Raw genomic sequence first — 23,234 nt, 5'->3', positions numbered from 1 at the left:
CATGCAGAATTGGGCAGCTGTTTAAATTCAAGCACAGAGTTCCTCTTTCAAGTTTGCTAACATATTCACTAGTGTTTGGATGATATCTCAAGCTACTTCTGATGAATTACTCTGTCCTCAGAGAATTAACTTGGAGCATAGAGAGATAACTTACTTCCCCATATAATGCATTTTACACAGTAGATGACCAACAAATATTTGTAGGATGCATTAATGAATGGATGGATGATTAATGATACGTAGCATTTTAATTAGAAGAGAGGCTCAGATCATCCCACTATTTCAGGACCATACCTTGGACATGCTGTATGTTCTCTGCCCTTTCTAACAACTTACGCAGTTGTGCTAGGCGATGCTGGATATGCTTATGATACCACACATTCACGTATAGGTGGGTGATTCTCACTTTACTGTTAATTTGAGTTTTGTAGCTTTTTGATGTTTTTATTTTATTTTTCATTGTGTAGAATCCACATGACCTACGGAAGACAATAGCTAATAGGTATAACCAGAGCCAAATTAAGCTTTTGCTGATGTATTTCAGAAGATGATGTTATCTTGGATTTCTTGTGAGAGGTGGGGAAAGACAGTGATTTTTCTTTGTTCACCTTTCTTGACCTATGTTTACAGCTGTGAGTTTTAAAAAATTGGTGGCCTATGTACTTATATGCAAAGATCACATGGAGAAACAAGTTTTACAAAATCAGAGACTTCTTATATTTCCAGCATTTCATTTTTCTCCAATTTCAGTGTATCAGTTCAAACAGGAAAGAGATGGCTAACTCAAAGGATTAAGAGAATATTGACAGAGCTATGGGAAAGGTTAAAATGGAGCTGTCCTACAAAATAAAACATGCACTGAACATACAACTCCGCAATTGTACTTTTGGGCATTTATCTCAGAGAAATAAAAACTTATGTTCATAGAAGCTGTATTCCTAGAACGCGGAGCAAGGCAGAGAAAGGCCTGGGGGCCAGAGAGCAGGGGGCAAATAGAGAAACCTGCATGTCTCTGCTACAAGCAAATATTTTTTTCTAGTATTTCCCAGACTGAGATTTTTCTTTTAAAAGTAGTATTTATTTTTCTGAAATTTCATTACATGTTTTTCAGTTGCCTAGGTATGCTTTTGCCTAGTCGGCCCTATGATCAGTATCATTCTACTGGTTGTGAACCTGTGTTTATAATTTTTGTACAGTAAACAAACACCTTGTAAACTGGATACATTTCATTTCTTAAATTTTAATTAAGGGTATTTATTAAGCTCTCACAATAAGTAAGTCTTGCCGAAGATACAATTAAAAGTGGGAAAAGGGGAGAGAGGGTTTCCCTGACCTCTAAGTTATTCATAACCCTATGCAGAAGATAGAAATATTTACCAAAACCCACCAGTACATGGAACAAACTGAAAGGGAGGGGAGGCTGTGTCTTTAATCAGGTGTAAAATTCTAAATTGAAATATTGACGTCCTTACGCGTAGAGCTTTAAATTTCCGCGGCAGTCGTGCAAGTGTTTGTGGTGGGGGGTGAAGTGAGAGCTGTGATACTTCTGCATCTCATCCCAGGAACGTAGTTAGCGGAGACTTGAGATGTCTTTGCATTTCTGAGGCAGATTAGGCTTCCTTCCACTCTTCATCATTTTCCTGCAGAAACTCGAGATGGTTTTTTCCGCAGTCACCTTGTCCCTCTTCCCGTCTCATGTTGCAACTATCTGGACTTCATCAATCTTTCAGCCTTAATCCCTGACCAAATCTTCTCCTCTTTTCCTGCCACATCACAACATTTGAAGAGAAACAAACTTACGATTTGATCATAGTTTTTTAACAAGATAGAAAAAATTATGTCTATCATCTATTAATTTTGAAATGTAGGCCACGTAGGACATCGCTGTGACATGAAGGCATGTTTTTCATTTAAATTCCAATTTTTTGAATAGAAGGAAAGATTTGACTGGGATTTCCTGAATGAAATAAATATCCTCTCACCAACTTTGCAGTATTTTCATCTGAGGAAATGTAAAAGGATCCGCATCTCCTCTAAAGTATTTATTTAGACTTTTTTTCTTTAAAGCTGTGTTTTCTTGCATTTGATTGTCACCAGCAAATATAGGAAGTGATGAGTTTTCCTAACGGCTGGAGCTAAACAAGATCTCTCGTTAAGTAGCGAAGAATCCAACAGCCTTTGTTCTTCGTGCTCACTTTCCTTACACAATGACTTCTAATTTGCCCAACTGTTACCTTCAAAGTAAAAGGAAGAGTCTGATTTATAATCAACACAATTTGCTCAGTTTTACAAAAATTGTTTGATTTAAATAATTTGTACAGAATGAAGATGTCAAAAACACTTCAGATTTTACTTATCTTCTAAAACAGATTTGCTTTGAAATCCAATCTAACTAGTATATACATTTTGAGTCTATTAGTCTGTAATAAAAGATAGTGGATATTTTTATCACACTGTCTCTGCAGAATAATACCACTACTCTGCATTTAAAATAAAGCATCTTTATCTTGAAAAAGTTGGAATATCTTTCATCTCATTGTATCCTAATTCAGGGGCAGTAGAATCCACCTTGCAGATGAAGGATTGAGACAGAGACAAATGATTTGTTGTCCAAAGTGACATCTGCATAAGGGCTGGCCCTGCGTGAACTTAAGACCCTCACATCCAGCGCCACTCGCTCTGCTCGCAGTAGCCCAACACTGCAGGAGCCACAGGGACTGATGTAAAAGCTCCTATCTCCCTCTGCAATTCCAGCAGCAGTGGTCGCTACCCTTCTGAAGATGGCTGCTGCAGGCACACTTTAAAAGTAGAAACTCAGGAAGTAAGAGAAAGGGTTTGGGTTTGTTTCCTGGGGCAGGAGGAAAGGCAGGAGAACTCTTCTTAGCAGGATGCTAAACTGGTCACTCCTGGAAGTCACACTTTTTTCATCCCCAAAATGACAACCTTCTAAAGGAAATAAATAACCCCTCCCATCCTGCATGTTGCCAGGGGACTGGTGGAAAAAAGACGCGCGACCCAGGGCAGTGTGCTGCAGGGCCTGGATGCGCTGGGGCTAGGGGTGTGAAGGAGAGAAGGGCCAGGAAAGACGGAAAGGCAGATGGTAGGTGATGAGCAGCTTTGCAGTTGAAAGAAAGTGGGGAACTTACCGAGATTGGCTACAAAGGCTAGACAGCCCTCACAGTGCTGCTGCTTGAAGGTGAAGTCACTCTATCAGGAGCCTGTAAACTCTGTAAAACCAAAAGAAAGAACGATCAGGAAGGGTAGGGCTGAGGCAAGACCTGTGGTTACTAACTCACAAATGACGAAGAATAGGAAGATTTAAGTCCATTACTGAGCAGCATTTCTATAAGCACTTCAACCAAAATGTTTAATCAATTCTTCAGTCAGTGTCCATGGTGCTCAATTGTTCCCTTTTTGTGACAAATCCCAAAGAAGTAACCTCAATCTGTTACCCTTTGCGAAACTGCTGATTCTGGGTGGGCTCAGAAACAAAGCTGCAGCGCACGCGTTTTGAGGAAGGAAAGTAAAAACGTTAACATCAAGTCCGGTGTTTTGGGAACTGGACGACTTTGGTTGCCAGCTCCAGCCTCCTTTATCTCTTCCGTCTCAAATTAGGAAGAAAAACCTGTTCTCCCTGACTGCATTCCTTTTCAAAAATTTTCCTTTCTCATACCCAGATGGTGCCCTTTGAACTTAAAAGCTAAAGAACTTTGTTCCCCACTGTAAATCGTCCCCAAGGCCACGTTGCTTTTCCATTTAGCTGCCAAGCTGGGGAGAATTGGCAGTTATACTGGACAATTAGCACTTTGAAATATTATCCCAGCACATATGTAACAGGTTAGCACAGCGCCTGGACACGAAAGGGAGTGCCTTCCTTCCCTCTGGGCACTAACCTAGGCAGGTCTAGCTGCATTTCTACCACTGAGATAGGGGAAAGCTGGTGTCCTAAGAGGGGATAGATACAAAAGCAAAGAAAAATACGAAAGAATGTTGCTGGACTGTTATTTTAAAATTCAGTTTTAGATTGATAAGTCATTAAGCAAAGCCCGAAAAAAAATCAAAGGGAGAAAAAGACAACAGGAAATGAAAATATTAATACTGAAACCCCTAAAAGCAATCACCTTTATCTCTAGCTGTAAAACAGTCCACACTCTAAAACTCAAGTCCAAAGTATTACAGACACTGACCAAAGACCTATTACTGAACTGTCTCTATTAATAATTAGGGATGGTTTTAAGTTTTTCCCTAGCACTTTATTTAGTACAATCCAAAATGCTATCATCACCTAGAAAAAATAAGCAATAGCAGGGCTGTTATTTATATGATCTGTGAAAATAAGCATTAACCCACTTTTCTAGTCTCTGAATAAAACCAGACATATGGTGAGTATTAAAAAGCAAATGTAGTCTATCGCAACTTTGTAAATTTTTGTTTGTTTGTTCATGGAACCTCTCACTTAAAGGAAATTTTCCTGCTTCAGTCTTCCTTTAAGAGATGAATTCTCTGAAATACTACCCACAGCTTTCAAAATCCTTAAATCCAGAGAAAAGTGGCTCTTAAAAGTATTCAGATTAACCTGGAAATAATATGGCAGTTTAGCCAGCTAAGAAGTATGTGGGACTTTCTAGCTATTCCTCATGATTTCCTGACCAGAAGAGAAAATAACTTCTAGCTTCACCTTGAGCTAACAAGTCAAGAGAAATTTGAGCCAATGTTTAAATAGGACATACATAATCCAGACTGTTATACAGAAAAGAAAATTGCATTGGATTTGGTTGAGTTTTCAGAGTTTGATGGAAAGACTAGATCAGGAATCAGAAGATGTGGGTATTAGTCTTAGATATGCAAACTTGAGCACTACCTCCCTGATTCTCACTTTCCTCACCTACAAAATAGGATAAGAGAATCCACTGGGCCAATCTTTATTTTATGTGAGAATTTCATAACTATAATCAGATATACATTATCATTCACAGTTAGAGGGTATTCATTCAACAAACTCATTTTGAGAGTTCCACCTTCCAAAAGGATTTTATTCCATTTAAATGTTTATTATCATTGGGTGTAGCCAAAACCTCTGGTGTTTCTGGAAATAATAAGAAGGGTTAAATCTCAGGTATCACAAAGCTCGCTTTATTCCTCTGACCTCTAAGCCCTTAATTCTGGAAGTCCTGCCTATCCTCTCCATGCAGACAGCTTGATCTCACTTGGGGTAGGGAAAGAGATGCTTCTAAATTTAGTCTAAGTGGATTTAACATATGGCATCATACCTTCCCGGGTCAAGAGGTCTCTGTGTTTCTGGAAAACTGGAAGACAGATTTTGCTGGGTGGTAGAAATTGGAGAAGGAAGACCATTCAGCTATTTGGAGAAAAACAGTGACTTGAGGATGTGGGGTTGCTTTAAACTAAATTTCTAAAAGAAAGCTATGCCCTAATGCTAAAAAGGCTTCTTGATTTAGGCCTTTGAGATATTTCCCTGATGGCATTTAAGACATATTAAATTATTTGGCATTTGGTCCATGTGTGAAATGGACTCAGCTCTAAGTGAGTTACTCAGCCTTGGACTTGGTAAATTATCTTTATTGGATTTGAGGATAAAAATAAATAGAAGCACAAGGAGGGTTAGAACTGAGGTTTTCTTTTCCAAAGCCAAAGGCTCAGAGTCAATAAAAAGTCAAAAGATAAAGGCATAAGAAAAAACAACAGCAACAGTGAAATTAAGACTTTTAAACTGGAAACAAGTTTTTTTTTGGAAATAATTTTTAATAAAACTGTGATTCAAACCTTATAAGTTTCTTGTTAAAAAAGACCGGGCTTTAATTTCAGGTGAGCATGGGTGGCTTCAGATCAGCAATGACAGTAATGTGTATTTCGGTGAACTTCAAATACTCGTGAGGGAAAAACAGGTAGGATCTGCCATATTTCCTTATGGCTTAAGTAAGGCATCAGGATTCATGCTTTTATGTCTGTCTGGGATATCCACGATTACTAACATTCTTATAAATGTTTTTTCCCTCGTTGCACCAAAGGCGTAAAAGGACTCCAAGAAAAGAGCAGCTTTAGAGACAGAGCTGAAATGGTGTAAAATCCAAAATGAAGGTGTATATTTGGTTCTGTGCAATAAAACGATGGCAGTAAGTGCCATTGTAAACTATGTGAACACTGCCATCTAATGCATTGCTAAAAATCAGCAAGTGCTTTGGAAAGTTTTGCTGGGAAGCAAGAGAAACAGAAAATAACCACCTAATTAAGAACACTGTTATCAGGATTTTACTTTACATTAAATGGAATGCAGTATTTAAATAAATCATGGCTCTTGTGCCTTATTTTTCAGCACACCAGCAGTATTTATTTTCTGAATACCTCTATCTTTTCTCATTTTCCAAGAATAGATCTTTTATCTTACCAGTGCTGTGTAGCAAATAGTATTTAAATTAAGATCTTTTCTATCCGAGGACTGCTTTGTAGCTTGGAGAAAACAGGTCATCAAAACATATCAGTTGAAAAAACCCAAAGACTTAGAAAAGATCCACCAGTGTGTCTTTATTCAATGTGGGATGTGATTAAAATGTCAGATGTTGTGTTAGAAGCTATCAATCCTGTATCCACCATGGCCATTTTCATTGCTTCAAGACTACTTAGAAAAAGAGTTTTTGAAACCCTGTTCACCATGGTTGAGCTAAAGGAAGCATATCACACACATGTGCACACACCCACCCACCCCCATACACACACAATAAAACTATCATAACTTCCCCTAATCTTTACATAAGGAATATTTGAGGAAAAAAATACTTAAAAGATATATCAACCACTTCTAATATTAGCACTTTGCAAACGGGCTTTACTAAAACTTCAAATGAGCCTGGCACAATCATTTATATAAACTCTATAAGCAAGTAAGTTGAAATAATCCTGTATTCTTTGGTTTCACTGCCGGGAAATAGCTGATGGTTATCTTGCCGCAACAATTCCCACCCTGAAGAAACTGCAAATCACATAGATCCCACATGCATGCCACAACTAAGGAGCCGGCAAGCCGCAACTAAGGAGCATGCCTGCCGCAACCAAGACCCAGCACAACCAAATAAATAAAATTAAAAAAAAAAAAAAAAGAAAGGATGAGTAGTGGGCCAAAGGAGAGAGGGTGCAGTGAATTTGATAAGTTTGGGGAAAGTGTAGTGCTGTAAACTGCAGCTGAGGTGAGTGCTTCATGGTAGCGAAAGATACGTGAGGGGCAAGGCAGTTGTTTATACAGACAATGGTAGAATGTTTAGAAAATGATTGCATTTGAGCTTCATTAATTCACTCAGTTTTCTGAGCTGAGACCAAAGAGTGATGGAGAGATCAATGAGATGATGTCTCCATGTTTTAAAACTTCTACCCCAGTAGGAGAAAGAAGATACCTTCATATATACAATAATATATGTATATATTTTTACATACATATATGTGATATAATATGGCTCACAAATACATAGTATATTTGAAAAGAGTTTAGTAATTAGCAGAGTAGATGCCCAATAATTATATTTTTGAATGTGTGGATAACTATTTGGATAAATGAATAAATGGATTTATGAATTAGTGTCCTAAGAGACGTTATGGGAGTTCAGAGAAAAGACAAATGATTTCTGTTAATTTTGGTAAGCTGGGGAGTGGAGACAAGTTATAGGAGTTTAAGAAAGAATATAAAATATAGTTGGGATTTGTGCAGCACATTGAATGATTGTTAATATAAACCCAGGTAGTGACAATAATAAGTTAGGCCATTGGAGGCAGAAAGAATAATAAAGGCTTGGAGACAGGAATTTATTCTGAATGAATGCATTTCTGTTTGCCTGATGATCTAAAAATGAGGAGGAAATTTCTACCTCCCACCATATACAAAAATTAGCTCAAAAGAGATCAATGACCTAAATATAAGACTTAAAACCCCAAGAAGCAAATATGGAGGCAAATCTTCATGACACTAGATTTGACAATGGATTCTTAGCTATGACACCAAAAGTACAAACACCAAAATTAAAAATAAATTGGACTTCAGCAGAAATTTAAAACTTCTGTGCATCAAAGGACATTATCAAGAAAGTGAAAGGGCAACCAACAGAATGGAAGAAAATACTTGTAATTCGTATATCTGACAAGGGTCTGGTAAACAGGATATACAAAGAACTCTTGAAACCCAAAAACAAAAGGATAAACAACGCAGTTAATGAAGGGCAAAGGACTTAAATAAACATCTGTCCAAAGCACATGAAGAGATGCTCGACATCGTTAACCATTAAAGAAAAGTAAATTGAAGCTGCAGTGAGGTACTGCTTCATACCCATTAACATGGTTATAATTTCTTTAAAAATACAAGTGTTGTCAAGGATGTGGAGAAACTGGTACCCTCATATGTTGCTGGTGGAAATGTTAAATGGTTCAGCCACTGTGGAAAATAGTTTGGCAGTTCCTCAAAAAGTTAAACATAACATTTCCTTATGACCCAGAAATTCCACTCCTAGGTATCTATCCAAAAGATATGAAAGCAGGTACTCAAACAACTATATATACATGCATGTTCATAGCAGCACTATTCACACTATCTAAATACAACCCAGAGGTCCATCCATGGGTGAACAGATGAACAAATGTGGCATATCCATACCATGGAATACTATTTGGCCATGAAAAGGAATGAAGTACTCATACATGCTAACAGTGATGAAACTCAAAAACATTATGCTAAGTGAAAGAAGCCAGACACAAAAAGGTCACATATTACATAATTCCAAATATATGAAATATCCAGAAGAGTCAAATCCATTTTCTGACAGAAAGCAGACTGATGGTTTCCAAGGGCTGGGGGGAGGGGAGAATGAGGAGTTACTGCTCAATGGCTATGCCATTTCCTTTCAAAGTGATGAAAATGTTTTGGGAGGAGAGAGAGAGGAATGGTGGTTGTACAACATTGTGAATGTACCAGATGCCACCGGACTGTTCACTTTCAAATACCTAATTTTATTTTGTATGAATTTCACCTAAATTAAAAAAATATATATTAAGGAAATAGGAGAGCAGGATACAAAATAAAAAGATAAGTTGAATAATTGTTATTTGCTGCCAATCAAATGCACACACAGGGAAGAATCACTCTGTAAGTTCTTGGTTAGAAGAGCGCCGTGATCATCTCCATGCTAGGGGACGTTTGAAGTAGCTGCAGTGTGTGGTAGAGATTGGACAAAGTGACAGGAAGCAAAACTACCTGCTCATAATTTTAAAACTAGTTCTGCTGCAGGAAAGAAAGCGGGACGCAAGAGGATGGTCATGTCCCAGATCTCAGGTGAGTCCCTGAGACGGCTGCCAAGTATGGGTTCTTGGCTTCTCGCAGGAAAGAATTCAAGAGTGAGCCACAGTAAAGTGAAAGAAGGTTTAATCAGGGAGATACACACTCCACAGACAGAGTGTGGGCCATCTCAGAAGGTGAGAGGCCCCAAAATATGGGGTGGTTATTTTTATAGGCTGGGTAATTTCATAGGCTAATGAGTGGGAGGATTATTCCAACTACTTTGGGGAAGGGGCGGGGATTTCCAGGACTTGGGCCACCACCCACTTTTTGACCTTTTATGGTCGGCCTGGGAACTGTCATGGCACCTGTGGGTATGTCATTTACATGCTAATGTATTATGAGTGTATAATGAGGCTCAAGGTCTACTGGAAGCCGAATCTTCCACCGTCTTGGACCTAGTTGGTTCTAACCAGTTTATGTTGTTCATTTCCATGGAGTTTAATGACATTTTTTAAAACTGGGAAGTTGTTTCTTGTTCATAAAGAGATTAACAAGACCTGCTGTATTAAGAAATTAAAAATAGAACTACCATACAACCCAGAAATTTTACTGCTGGGTATTTATCTGAAGAAAATAAAAACACTAATGTGAAAAGATATATGCACCCCCATGTTCACTGCAGTATTATTTACAGTAACCAAGATATGGAAACAACCTAAGTGTCCATCTATGAATGAATAGATAAAGGGGTGGTACATATATACAAGGGAATATTACTCAGCCATGAAAAGAATGAAATCTTGACATTTGCAACAACACAGATGGACCTTGAGGGAATTATAAGTGAAATAAGTCAGAGAAATACAAATACTGTATGCTTTCACTTACGTATGGAATCTAAAGAACAAAACAAACAAACAAAACAAAAGCATAGATACAGAGAACAGAATGGTGGTTGCCAGGGGTTTGAGGAATGGGCAAGACAGGTGAAAGGGATCAAGAGGTACAAACTTCCAGTTATAAAATAAATATCATAAGGGTATTATAGATGGCATGGTGACTATAGTCAATCATTTTGTACAGCAGACTTGAAAGTTGCCAAGAGAGAAATCCTAAAGGTTAACTTAGTACAGTGACAGATGATAACTAGACTTATTGTGTTGATCATTTCACAATGTATACAAATATCAAATCATTATGTTATATACCTGAAACCAATATAATGCTATATGTCAATTATACATGGATAAAAAATTTTTTTAAGAATTTGTGACTACAGTCATATAAATCATACATTTGGAATTATAAACATGAATATAAAGTAGCCTCTCCACCCATCATCTATCAGGAAATAATTTCCATTACACAAACATTCCCACTAAGAAATTTACATTCTAAAGATGCTTAATTACATTTCTGTTAGGTGTTCAAATATTCTTTTATATTTTCTGATTTTGACTGAGGCTCTTGGAGAAAAATACCTTGAAACTGCTCACCTCATTTAGATGGCACTAAACAGAGTTAATGCCACTTGGTTGCACACTTAAGAGCTATATTTACTGAGGAGCGATAGACCTGCCACACTGCAGCATTGCAAAACACAGGGGAAAAACAGGAGAAGCTCCAGTTCTTTCTGCTTTTGTTCATCAAGCCAATCCTGTCTTTGCTGTACCTGTTTTAATGTCTCCTTTTCTGCTTTCCTATTTGGTCAATTTCTTTCCCCAAAACTTTGGCTGTGTAGTAACAATTACAACCTGAGTACTTCCAGGCCACCCTTATCCTCTTTCAGGGTTCTCCTTCCTCTGGTCTATTTGGGGAAAGAGAAACTGGTTCATATCAATTACTAAGTCACTTCCCCTCTGCACTATTTCCTTAGCCCATCTGAGGCCTCTACTCTCTCAGTTGGAAATCACCCATTCACACCTCAGAAGGTCATTAAATCAAGGGGACATGTAGCATTCTTTACTGGAGGTTTGGGACAAAAATTAAATATTAGACATTCCACACTTAAAAGTCTCTCAACTATCTCCTGCGCTACAGAACATTTACCCTTGTGTGGTGGTGACCTCCTCCCATATTGCAAGTCTTGATCTGTCCCTCTCACTTCTCCTAGGAAGCTCCCACCAATCAATTTCTCTTCATTTTGCAGTCAATTTACCAATCTTCTATTTTGTTGTCTCCTTCCAAATCATATAGGCATTGGCTCCCAAGGTCAGACCTTTAAATATTTTCTTAAACAAAGTCTCCAGAGAGAAACTATGCCACTTCCTTAGAGGCAAAAACAGCTATGTTATTTGTAGTTTTAACTAGGCTATTTTTCCCTCCTTGTTACTTTATTTTACTCAAAAACAGCTCATGTTGTCCTTTATGTCAGGGTCATAATAACCAAAGATAGTCCCTGAATACCCTCGAGTTTTAGAAGTGCTGTTACAAGAGAAAGAATTTATAACGCTCTAACTTGAGGTTACAGAAGATACAACAGCGATGAAAAAATTAAAATACTCATTTTCTGTTTCAATACAAACCAGTTCAGATTAAAAAAAAAAAAAAGGCAGCACTTCTCTTTTTCTATTTCCAAGTTGAAGCAGTGCAGAAACTTTCAGCTAACAATGACTAAGTCATTAACTGAACAGTACACTAAATAAATGAAATAAGCAAACCCTTGTAAAAGTACAAGGCGATCATGGTTATGATTAGGGTAAGCCAAGGTGCAGAATACCCAGAGAGAGAGCTGACGGAAGTATTAAAGACTCCATATGTGGCCCACCTGGCTGGGAAAGAAATCTGGAGAAGCAGTCAAATGAATAAATCAGGAAAGTAGATCAAAAGAAAGTTGGAAAGTGAGATAAATGTAAGTGAATTAGAAGAGAAGGAAAAAACTTTTCTATAATATGACCAAGATTTTGAGGGAGCTAAAGTGTAAGATAACAACAATTAAGGGAAATATATGTGTATATATATATATATCTCGAGTCTGTATATTTCCTGTATATAATCTGTCTGTTTATAAGTTGTTCTAAAGTGCAGCAGTCAGCATCAGTAGGGGTCCTTCGTGGCAAGCAACAGAAATCAATTCAAATTTAAGCAGAAAAACAAAATACTGAAGGGTATCCAGTATCTCAAAGGCTTGCTTGAGGGAGGTGGAAGGCAGCTGGAGAGTGAGTCTCAGAAATGGACAGCACCCAAGGGAGAGGAGGTGGGCTCCGCGCTCCCACTGAGCAGCCCGATTAGGGTGCTTTCTTATTAACAGTGCTCCCAGTGGGCACTCAAGCTAAGCCTCCTCTGATGCTTCCAAGACCGCTGTGGGAGATGTCTCACTGGTCACTTTTCCCCTGAAGATCTGAAAGTTCAAAGCCCCAGGCGTGAACCTCTCCTTGCTGACTGGGCCTGTGTCACATGATCATTTGATCATTTGTGGGAGAGAGTGAACTGCTATGTCTCTCACCACGGCTCACAGACTGTAGGGAACTTCCTCAAAAACAGAAGTCTCTTCTCTACCCTCCCACCAAACCAGACACATCAGATGCCCTCCATAAATACTGAATGTTTGACAGTGCTAGCAGTTTAACTTAGTTGAATTAATACATGGAAAGAGTTAGAATTCAATTTTCCTGACTGATCTACTCCTCACAAAAAAAGGAAGGAGTAGGAAGCTGGAGTCCCCAGGCTGGGGATGGGGACAAGCGTGTGTGGGGTGAAGGGCCAAGGCTCTGAAGTCTAGGGTTTACATCTCAGTTATAATATTGATTGTCTTTGAACTTGGGTAGTTTCGTTACAGCTTCATATGTGTGATAGTTAAAATGGAAATGGAAAGGCTATCCATCTCTTGGAATTATTCTGAGGATGAAATTTTAAAAATGCATCCCACTTGCATACGGTTTGCTTACAACAGGAGCGAGCGCTCATAAAACATCAGCCACTGTACCCACTCACGCTGTGGGGCTCCATCCCCCTCTCGTGGGACTCCCAACACACACAGCTACTCTGAACACATTCTTGATTTTTTGATTCCTCTTCCTCCTAGAGCTGAGGGGAATCCTGATGTTAGCTTTCTGCTTCCAGTGATCTTGACGGCTTTCCTGAGCTGTTCTAGTCATCTCCCTTTATTCTGAGCCTCAATCTCCTGAGGCTGCTACCTCGTGAATAAAAGCATTCTTCAGTTCCGTGTTGGGTTAAAAAACATAAGTATTCCAACAGCCCTTTCTAGTACTACTGGCCTGCTCATCTCTTGCTAACCACCTGGCCACCAATCTCTAGCTCCCTCGTGGCTGGATCCCACTACCATGAAGATGAGCTTGAAAGTCAATGATTTGGCTTTGAATCAAGCTCTATCATTCTTAAGTTGTGTGACCTTAGACAAGTTACTTAACCTTAACAATGCCTCATCTGCATTATTTGTATAATGAGGATGCTAATGAATCTGGCACATAAAAAAATACCCTTGATTATTACCTCAATGAGTGTTAATTATGAGTAGGCAAAGCTTCTGGTGGGATACAGTAATAGAAAAGGCTCTACAACTGATTTTCACATGAGGGGTTGCAGTAAGAAGTTCATAGAAGATGTACCAATCAGAGAACCTGTAAGAAACTAAGATTAAGATCACTCCATTAGGGAACTTTATAAAATTATTGTAAAAGTGGAGGGGAGACAGCTTTTCTCCATTCACCTCAGCTCTGTAGATCACAATGGAAGATGCAACCACAGGTGCAGGGAAATAGGACTACATTCCAGTATTGGATCCCATCACAGGATCAGTCCCTCTCGGTTTCTGGGACTCGTTCTACCCAAGGGGCAGGTGCCAACCTTGTGTGCACAATGGAATCATTTGCAGAGTTTTTCAAAAGAACCAATCTCCAGGCCCCACCCCAAAGTCTAATGTTTAACTGGATGAAATGGGGGTAGAAATAAAATTTAAAATATAATTTTGTTTTAGAAAGGAAGGGGAAGAGGAAACGAGGGGAAAAGGAATCACTGTCCTGGGAAATTACTGTTCGAGGTCATCCAGGCCATTTCTTTGCTTCCTAGAAGTTCCCTGAAATCTGTGAAGAAAAGATAAAACCCCTAGATAAGTTCCTCAACGTGCTATTGTTCATGTGCTTGAATAGCTCAAAACTTTCACCATCAAGAAACTCTTAACCAAAGTTTAATCTAAATCCCTCCTGTTAAAAGCTAAGTCCCATTATTCCAGTGTTTAGCTCAGAGGAAACAAGACCTGCTCACAGCATTCAGATTGTACCCTTCTCCATCCTTGAAGTGTCACCTCACTTTACATAAGTGAGTTCTTTTTGTGCTTAATGAAATTGATTTGCCATTTCTACTGAACTGTAGTGTGAATCAGCTCTCAAGCAACGCAGGGCAGTACCTTCTTGTTTCCTAAGCCAGATTTTGCTGTGATAGCAAGCCGCCCGGGGCCCGAGGGCCATTATGGAGATGGGATGGCAGGACCCAGGGTCTGGCCTCCACGCAGACCAACCATTACACTGGCCTGTGGCCACAGGCACCTGGTAGTAGCCTGACTGCATTAAGCCTTTCTGCCAATCCTGGGAAATGAAAAATGAGTCTTTGGCAATCTTCAATCTGACTCAGTGTGTATTTAAGCCAAGGTATGAAATATAATAGCCACTGTTACTGAGCACCTAGTATATGCCAAAGATGTCGTAACAATTAAAGGAGAAAACTTATGGACAGAGCACACTGCCAGGAACAGAGTAATCTCAATAAATGGTGACTGGTATTGGCATTATTACTAATCCCAAAAGTGGCCTTAAAAGGGTGACATGATTATTCTCACTTTATAAGGATGAAATCAAGGTTTAGAGAGGTTCCATCACTTGCCCAAGGTTATACAGTTTATAAATGGAAGAGCAGTCACTAAATGCAGGACCACTTTTGAACAACAGATGCTTGCCCAGGATGGAGAGGGCAGAACATTTTTGACTGTTCATGGAAGTTTCCCATGGTTGGGAAGGAGGTTGAGTAGAGATTGCAACGAATTACTTCCTTTTCTTTTGCACAGCATGACAAACCACCTAAAAATTAATCTTCCAGTAGACAACTGCTTCTTTGGTGTGTGTGTGTATGTGTGCAAATCACACATGGCTATGCATGTGTAGACAACGTGATTTATTGACTTAGTGGTAATAGTAGAGAGAGACAGGTGATGGATTGCATTGTAGCAATAACACAAATCGATCACATTCAGAGATTAATCAATATCATTCACTTCAATTCTCTAAGTATTTATTATCAAGGGCATATTATGCGCTTGATATTGTGCACGAAATTCCTTGGAGGATATGAAAGAAAAAGATGGCAGGGTCCCAGCACTCAGAAATCTTCGTGTGGTTAAAACTCTCTGTGAAATAGGGAATCAAATGATATAAGAAATTGTTCATTAAAGTGCTAAGTTAAACATAAAATTAAGTACCAAAATATATAATAGATACCTTCAGGATGAATTAAGGGAAAGGAAAGAGCTGGACCATTACCAAGGAAGGCTTCAGGAAGGAAGAGAGATGGGAGATGAGCACTGAGGATTTGAAGCCAAATAGAGAAAAGGGTGTGAATGTCTTTTCCTTTCATACCAGGCCTGTTAAGAATCAGCCTGAGCAAAGCACTTAAGTCAGGAATTCATTTAATTATTCATTCATCTGACAAGTAAACCTAATATATGCCAGACTTCTAGTAAAAAGAGAAATCAGCATGATGTGTACAGGGAACAATGAAGAAGCTACTTGATGGAACAGACAGTTTGATAAGGGGTTGCAAAGACATAGAAATTGGGTGGAGTGAAATTCTGGACACCCAGAGACACAGAAATAGGATGGCCCATGAGAAACTGCTCTAAACTCTTGAGGAGGAAAAAAAAGATACAACGAAAGTGGTATTAGAGAAAACCTCATTGAGGAGAAGGGCTCAGGTTCCTTGGTGCCAGGCTAAGACACATACATCTGCACACACTCCCTACGTTCATATGTATATACACAGAGAGAGGCTGAGAAGTCTTTTGCCTACTTGATTTGGCCATGCTAAATGTTCAAGAAAAATACTATTTGAAAATGGCAATGGATACTCTTGAAGGCAAAAATGAGTCAGTAATCCTCAACTCTGGTTTTCAATTGGAAATCAAATAGCCCTGGTCTAGCCCCTTCTGGGGAATGTTCTCTGATTCCACCATCCATAACGTAGGTTTGGTTTTCCATTACCAGTAAACAGAATATCAAGAAGTTTTCATCTGTACCCAGAAATCTATGTATTTAGTTAAAGAAGGGATTTTCCCCCCAAGAGACATAAGGCAATGGGGTGAGAAAGGAAAATCTTTTCAACGAAATTAAACAAATTCAAACAGTGTCATGTGCTTCACAGCCTACTAAGAAGGCACAGAGATCAAATCTTATTTTCCTACTGTCAGACCTAGGGTCTAATTATTTAAAAAAAAAATCCATGACACCCAAGCTAATTAGTACAAAACGGCCTTAAATGGCATTGGCTTCATTAAATGACAGAAAAATATTTTAGAATGACCCTCTTAGTGGGGGAAGGGTGTGAAAATTACCAAAGAATGGCTTTAATTTTAGAATACCGGGAAGAATTTCACACAGCGGCAAACATAATTTCACTCAAACTGTATGAAAACATTATATACTTAAACAGCTATAAATCTTTGCTTGAAAAAATAATAGTAAACACAGGACTTCTAGTGAATAAAAATGGAGTTTAAATCTATATCAAGTATTGGCTTGGCTGCTAACAGATTTGGTCTAAATGTCAGTGTACGACCTTCTCACTTAACTCGAGGCCATGTGGGTTTGCTTTTCCCGATACAGGTTTAGCAAATATGGAAGCAACCATCTCAAACATCAGCCACCCAAGCAAAAGGATATGTATTACTCTTAACCTATCATGCCTATGGGTACACTAGGAGCTTCCACAGAGACAAAAGTGGCCTGAGACTTCACAAGGTATGATGCCCCTGAGATCACGCTGCCCTTTCCCGCTGCTGCACAGACATCAGTACAGACAGCAGCAGACAAGGGAAAGCAGCCAAGAACAGCAGCAGAAATGCCAGCAGACAAATCCATTGTAGCCAATCCAACATCTCCAACAATTTCACTAGTTTGGTTCAACAGTTTCTGGAGAAACGGAAGCTATCGCTCCAAATGACTCCTGGCCAATTTTTACAGGTCATCTCAAGCTTCCTGTACCATTGCCCTTCCAACTGCTCACATAATAAGGGACCAGCAAAGTCAGCTATGGATTGGCAAAGCAAGGAGTTGGCTTTGGCTCTTTGTAGCATTAATAGGAATTACGGGAAGCAAGGAGTTTAGATGTTCAGCCAATAGAGTGCTTTAGAGCAATACTGTACCCACTTGATTTTTCTAGCGCTGACACATTGGCTGGTCCTGCATCTTGAAATACACAGCCATCCATCTCGTTTCAGAGGCAGAGAAGATGTACCAACCTAACTATGTGTGATGGGGGATGCCCACATTGACTTAGGATGCCTAATCTGATTTAATAGATTATTACTAAATCTACAAAGGAAAAGATGCACGTCAACGGTTCGCATTAAGTCACTGTACCCAGGTCACACACAGTACCATTTAGTAAGTTCTACATGCCACTGTCCTCGATAAAAGTGGTTTCATTGTCCCGGGGGAAGGCATGTTCTGGGCCAAAGATGAGACTCTCAGTTCCCCACACCCAGGAAGGCAGATGGAAGCCTTATATTTTTTTTTTATAATACACAGCCCTAAGCTGGGCCTTATAAGGAATATTTTTTTTAAATATCCCTAAGTTTTTAAGGTTCTTATCTTATTGAGAAAAACAAAATATACACAAAATACAAATCAAATGCTACAGCAAGATCACCAGCTGACTTCATTTCTCAGGTCATGTTGCATTTACAAAATATAATTTATGCTATGAGGCAATATATCTGCTCCTAAAAAAAAAAACCCACACTCAGCAAAATCATACATGAAAAATAACCAGAGATTATGCAAAAAATGAGATTATGGGCAGACCACTCACTATCAATTCAATCCATAACAAGAATGCTAGCAAAAACAATAATGATTTTGAGAAAAATACTAGCTCTGTTAAAAAGACATTGACATTCCTAATAAATGAAGAAATACTAAGTGAAAGTATTGGCGGAAGGGGATATAAGGAAGAGTTGAGGCTGCTGAGTTGTAAACAAGATCAAAATGGACAAATGTTGGGGAGAGTTGCAAAATAGGAACTTCCAAGACAAAGCCCGTGTCCTGTGGCCGCACTGAGTCAACAGGAAGAGCATAGGGTAAGGAACATCACGCACAGACTCTATTCCTGTACACCAGCTGTGTTACTGTATTTGTGTTCAGCTGCTATCACTTGATGGTGTAAAACAGTAACCTGCTGGGGCAAATCACCCATGGACTGACCTATGTGACTGATGCGTTACAATGATGTCTTTCTATCCACCCACCACATATAGGCTAGTTTTCAACACAGAAACAAAAGTTTTAGCAGAGCAGATCAAATGTCATGTTTATTTTGTTTTCTTACCCAAGCCTCCATTTAACTACCTATCAGTTTCTCCCATTGTTACTAATAGTGTTACCAATATCTGAACACCCCAAGCTTGAATTGCATTTTTTCACTCCATCTTATTTTTGAATAGCAAGTTGCCAAATATTTCATTTACCATCAAAAAATACCGCACCAGATTTCAGGCCCCTCTCTCCTGTCAAGGTGTGGTTGAAGAAAGAATCAACAAGCCCGCTGGAGAGACAAGATACAGGAGAGGGGTAACTCTTGGCTTCTCTCACAAATGTGAAACCGGAGAGTGAGACCTGGACATCATGACCAGGGTGGAAAGCGAGAGAGGAGCCACCGGTTCTCTGCCAAGTACAGATCTTATCATACTATCTGGGAGCTAAGTGGGGAATGCTAGCCTCCATATAAGAAGAATCCAAGGCAAAGTCAAAGAACCAGGAAAACAAGAATGAGAGAAAGCAGAGCTGGAAAGGGAGATGCAGTCTGGCCAGGACTCATCCTTCATTTAAATGAGTCAAGATTCATATATTGATACATCCTTTGTGTGGGAAGGTGGGATTCATTTCAGAAAGCTCAAATAGGCTTAGGCACAGCAGACTCTTTTCTTCCTGAGCTGTGACTGCAGGCTGGCCATCAAGATCTAATCTTTCTCTCCCACTATGTGTTTAAACAGTTGTCCCGGGAATGTCCCCTCCCAATCAAGACTGTACATCCTAAATTTGCTCACCGTTAGGTGTGGTCACATGACTACACTTTCGGCAAAGGAATATAAATAGAAGCGATGGACGCCTTTTCAGTCTCATAATGAAATAAGGCCGTGCCTTAAAACCCTGAGCTTATCTGTTCCATGCACTCTCTCCCCTTCTTTCTTGATGTAACTCAGACATTGCAGCAATCCAGTTTCTTGATTGCCATGCACCACATGAAATTGGCAGAAACCTGGGTACCAAATAACTTTGAGGAATATAGTTGCCCTATCGACCTGCAAATATTACCTGTGAAAGAAATCATCTTCCATATTCTTTAAACCTCCATCCCTTGCAGTTTAGCTTATCTCAAATAATATACATTCTAAGACATTCTATAGTCTATCTAGTCATATTTTTCGGTTAGTTAATTATTTTTAAACTAATTTATTAATCAAAAGGCAACTTTGAATATTCACTATCTTGCCGTTCCTGAGCAAAATAAAGCAAATCTCTTATGAACCTGTTGACAACTCTCCATGAGCGGTATTTTCCCAGTGATGTGGGAAAATGATATGGGATATTTTCTTGACACTGTTCCCTCCATCTGAATGACATTCTTGAACATCTTTAGCTGTTCCAAATTGTCATAATTATAATTTTTGAGTTGGGGAAGGCAATAAAGCAAACTCTTATATCATTTGGAAGAATAAATGAGCTAGAATACACAAGAAATTTTTTTAAATAAGGAGGTTCTTGCTCTTTGAAATATGAAAATCCTCTTTTAAAAAAAACTACAATAATTTTTAAAAGGGAGGTACTGGCCAGAGAAGAGAGAGATTGATATTTGAGACAGAATATATATATATATATATATATATATATATACACATACACTTAGGTATAATTACAGATAAAGGTGGCATCTCAAATCAAGAAAAAAGACAAGTTGTTAATAAAAATTGTGTTGGGTCTGAGTCTCCATTTGAAAAATGCAGCAAAAATCAATCCCTACCTCATCTTTTAGAGCAAAATTATTTCCAGACCAACTAGAAGCTTAAATGAAAAATAAATATACAAATTGCACAGTGAATATTTATCTAATTTATCTAACAAACGAAAACGAATTTTTGATAATGACAAGCAGAACCTCCAGAAGGAAAAATTAATAATAGATTTGATTGTGCAAACATTTAAACCTTCAGTACTAAATTTTAATTCAAGGAAAAATGACAAAAATATAAAAATGTATACAAAAGAAATCAATGTCTTTAAAACACGTAAAACTCTAAGCGTTACTATGAAAAAACATTCCCATAGAAAGTAACAAAGGATTTGAATAATCAAGTCGTGGAATAGTAAATTAAAATTGACAGTGAGCATATAAATATGTTCAGCTTCACTAGCAATTCACAATTTCAAATCAAAATGAAAACGAGAGGCTATATTTCCACTATCAGATTGGTAGAGAAGCTCTTTCCACTAGCAGGAGAACTCGCAGATTGGAGAGTAGGTGTGAATTAAGGTTTAGGAAATCTCTCCTCCCACTTGGATGACCTGTGCCTCGCCAGGGGCCTCTCTTCCAGACTGACAGGATCTCTAAGTCTCTCCTGTGTTCTGATCCTCAGGGGGTTCAGTAGATGTGCCTTTATTCACACCTATAGTTACCAGTCTCTTTTTCTGTTCATGTCTAGATTCCAGAAGATTCTTTCTGGTTCATACCTTTAAACATGATCACCTCCCTAAAAAGGCCAGCACTAAATGATGACTTCCTTTGGCTAAAACTAAATGACAGCGTTATAAAGAGGGTTTCTTGGCTAATTAGGAAGAAGGAGGCTGGAGGAGTGGGGATGCAGGCGGGATGCAGTTCAGGCCCACAGGAGAGCATCACTCTTAACGAGGTCACCTCTACTTGAATGCCCTTCCCTCTGCCTTATCCTCTCTCTGGATCATCTACCTGCAAGACAAACCCTCCTTCTTTCCAGAGTATTTCCCCATGTGAGACTACGTATGTCTCATTTCCCATTTTTCAGGATAAGCAAATCAATCAAACTGATCCCCTAATGAGGCAGTGGGTGTGCTTTTTACACCCCTTGGGGAAAAATGTCTTACTCTAAATGGGTGGCTCTAATGATGGTATTTGCCGGCGCTGTGGCCCAGGTTTCAGCCTTAGCAGCAGATGAGAATCACCTAAGAATGAATCCAGAGCAGATTTTAAAACATATCAAAATGGCCCAGTGTCATGACAAACCAATTAATTCAGAATACCTGGCACTGGGGCTGAGCCATATTTTTTTGTTTGTGTTTTAAAGTTCCAAAGATGAATCTAATGCTAATATTCAGTGAGGATTGAGGCTCCATCCCTACAACAGTGGTTCTCAAAGTGTGGTCTCCAGATCAGCATCAAGAACACCTGGGAACCTGTCAGAAATGCAGATTCTCAGGCTTCTGAGAATTCTGTGGGCCTCCAAACCTACAGAATCTGAAACTCCAAGGGTGGGACTGAAGACTCTTTGCTAGCGATACCTCCAGGCGATTCTGACATGCACGCTCAAGTTTGAGAATTACTGCATTAGGACAGTCATTCCATGACATTTTGTGAGTCCCTCCTGCGTCCAAGCACTCAGTATATAAAGATGAAATAACAGGTTAAAAAATCAAATTTGGTGTGATAAGTACCATTAGGAAAGATTAACCATGTACTATAAAACTCCAGAGGAAGAAACCATGGACAAGGTCGTATCTGACGGGTCATCACAGACCACAGGCTGGCGACTTTAAACGCAAATATTCTGTTTACTTTCTATCTTCTGATGAGAGATCTGCCAACCCAGTTACACAGAGTGAGCCCAAGACTGAGAGGAATAAATGGCAAGCTGCATTTCCTTATCTGCTGGACCCCACTGCAACTCCAGCCTTTCTCAGGAGTTGACCAGTCAAGGTTTGCTGAATTTAAACACTCTGACACTCTGACCCAGTATGCGCACACACACACACACACACACACACACACACACACACACACACACACACACACACACACACACACACACACACACACACACACACACACACACACACACACACACACACACACACACACACACACACACACACCCTCGGTGTGCGCCAGTTCCTTCTGGTCCAGGGGTCCCTCATCAGCTAAGCGCAACCCAGAAGGACGGCAAGGAGCAAACGAGAAGCAAGAAAAAGCAGAAGGGCTGATCTGCTGGGGCTTTCCAGGAAGAAGCTTCCGGACGACGGCGCCACTTCCCCGGCCGCTTGCCCCAGCGCCTCCGACCGGGCGCACCTCTCTCTCCGCCGCCGGCCCGGCGCGCCCTCCGCGAGAGCGCAGTGCCCAGCGCGCGCCACGGGAACGCGGGGACCAGCCCTCGCCCGGGAGCGGACAGTCAGCGATCAGAACTGGGCCTGGGGTTTGGTACACCCGGCCTCCTGGGGGGGGGTGGGGACAGCGAGCCGGCCCCCGCCGGCCAGAGGCGGCCCCTCTCCATCTCTCCTAGGCGGCCAGGGCGCGCTGCGCGGCGCGCAGGGAAGCAAGGCGGGGTCTCAGGGTTGCCGGTACCTCTCGGCCTCCTGGGCTCGCCTCCCTTTCTTGCCCCACCTCCTGCGCCCTTCTTCCGCGTCCTCCCCTTCGCTTGTTCCTTCTTTTCTGGACCCTTCTGCAGCTCTCCTCCCAGACAGTGGTTTTAAAGGTGGGAGGGAGCCGCTGC

General features: G+C 39.9%; 1 long non-coding RNA gene across 1 annotated transcript; it reads right to left on the bottom strand.

The window, feature by feature from the left end:
• Positions 1-1,224: 1,224 nt before the first annotated feature.
• LOC309647401 lies at positions 1,225-23,201 on the bottom strand. Its single transcript, XR_014256016.1, has 3 exons — positions 23,087-23,201; positions 3,147-3,227; positions 1,225-2,234 (listed from the first exon to the last, which is right to left on the bottom strand). It is a non-coding gene; the product is annotated as an uncharacterized lncRNA (long non-coding RNA).
• Between the last annotated feature and the right edge of the window lie 33 nt (positions 23,202-23,234).

Source organism: Balaenoptera physalus, assembly GCF_965194825.1.
Source record: "Balaenoptera physalus genome assembly, chromosome: 18".
Classification (NCBI taxonomy): Eukaryota; Metazoa; Chordata; class Mammalia; order Artiodactyla; family Balaenopteridae; genus Balaenoptera; species Balaenoptera physalus.
The sequence above is the reverse complement of the archived record's forward strand: the minus strand, read 5'-3'. Positions and strand labels throughout refer to the sequence as shown.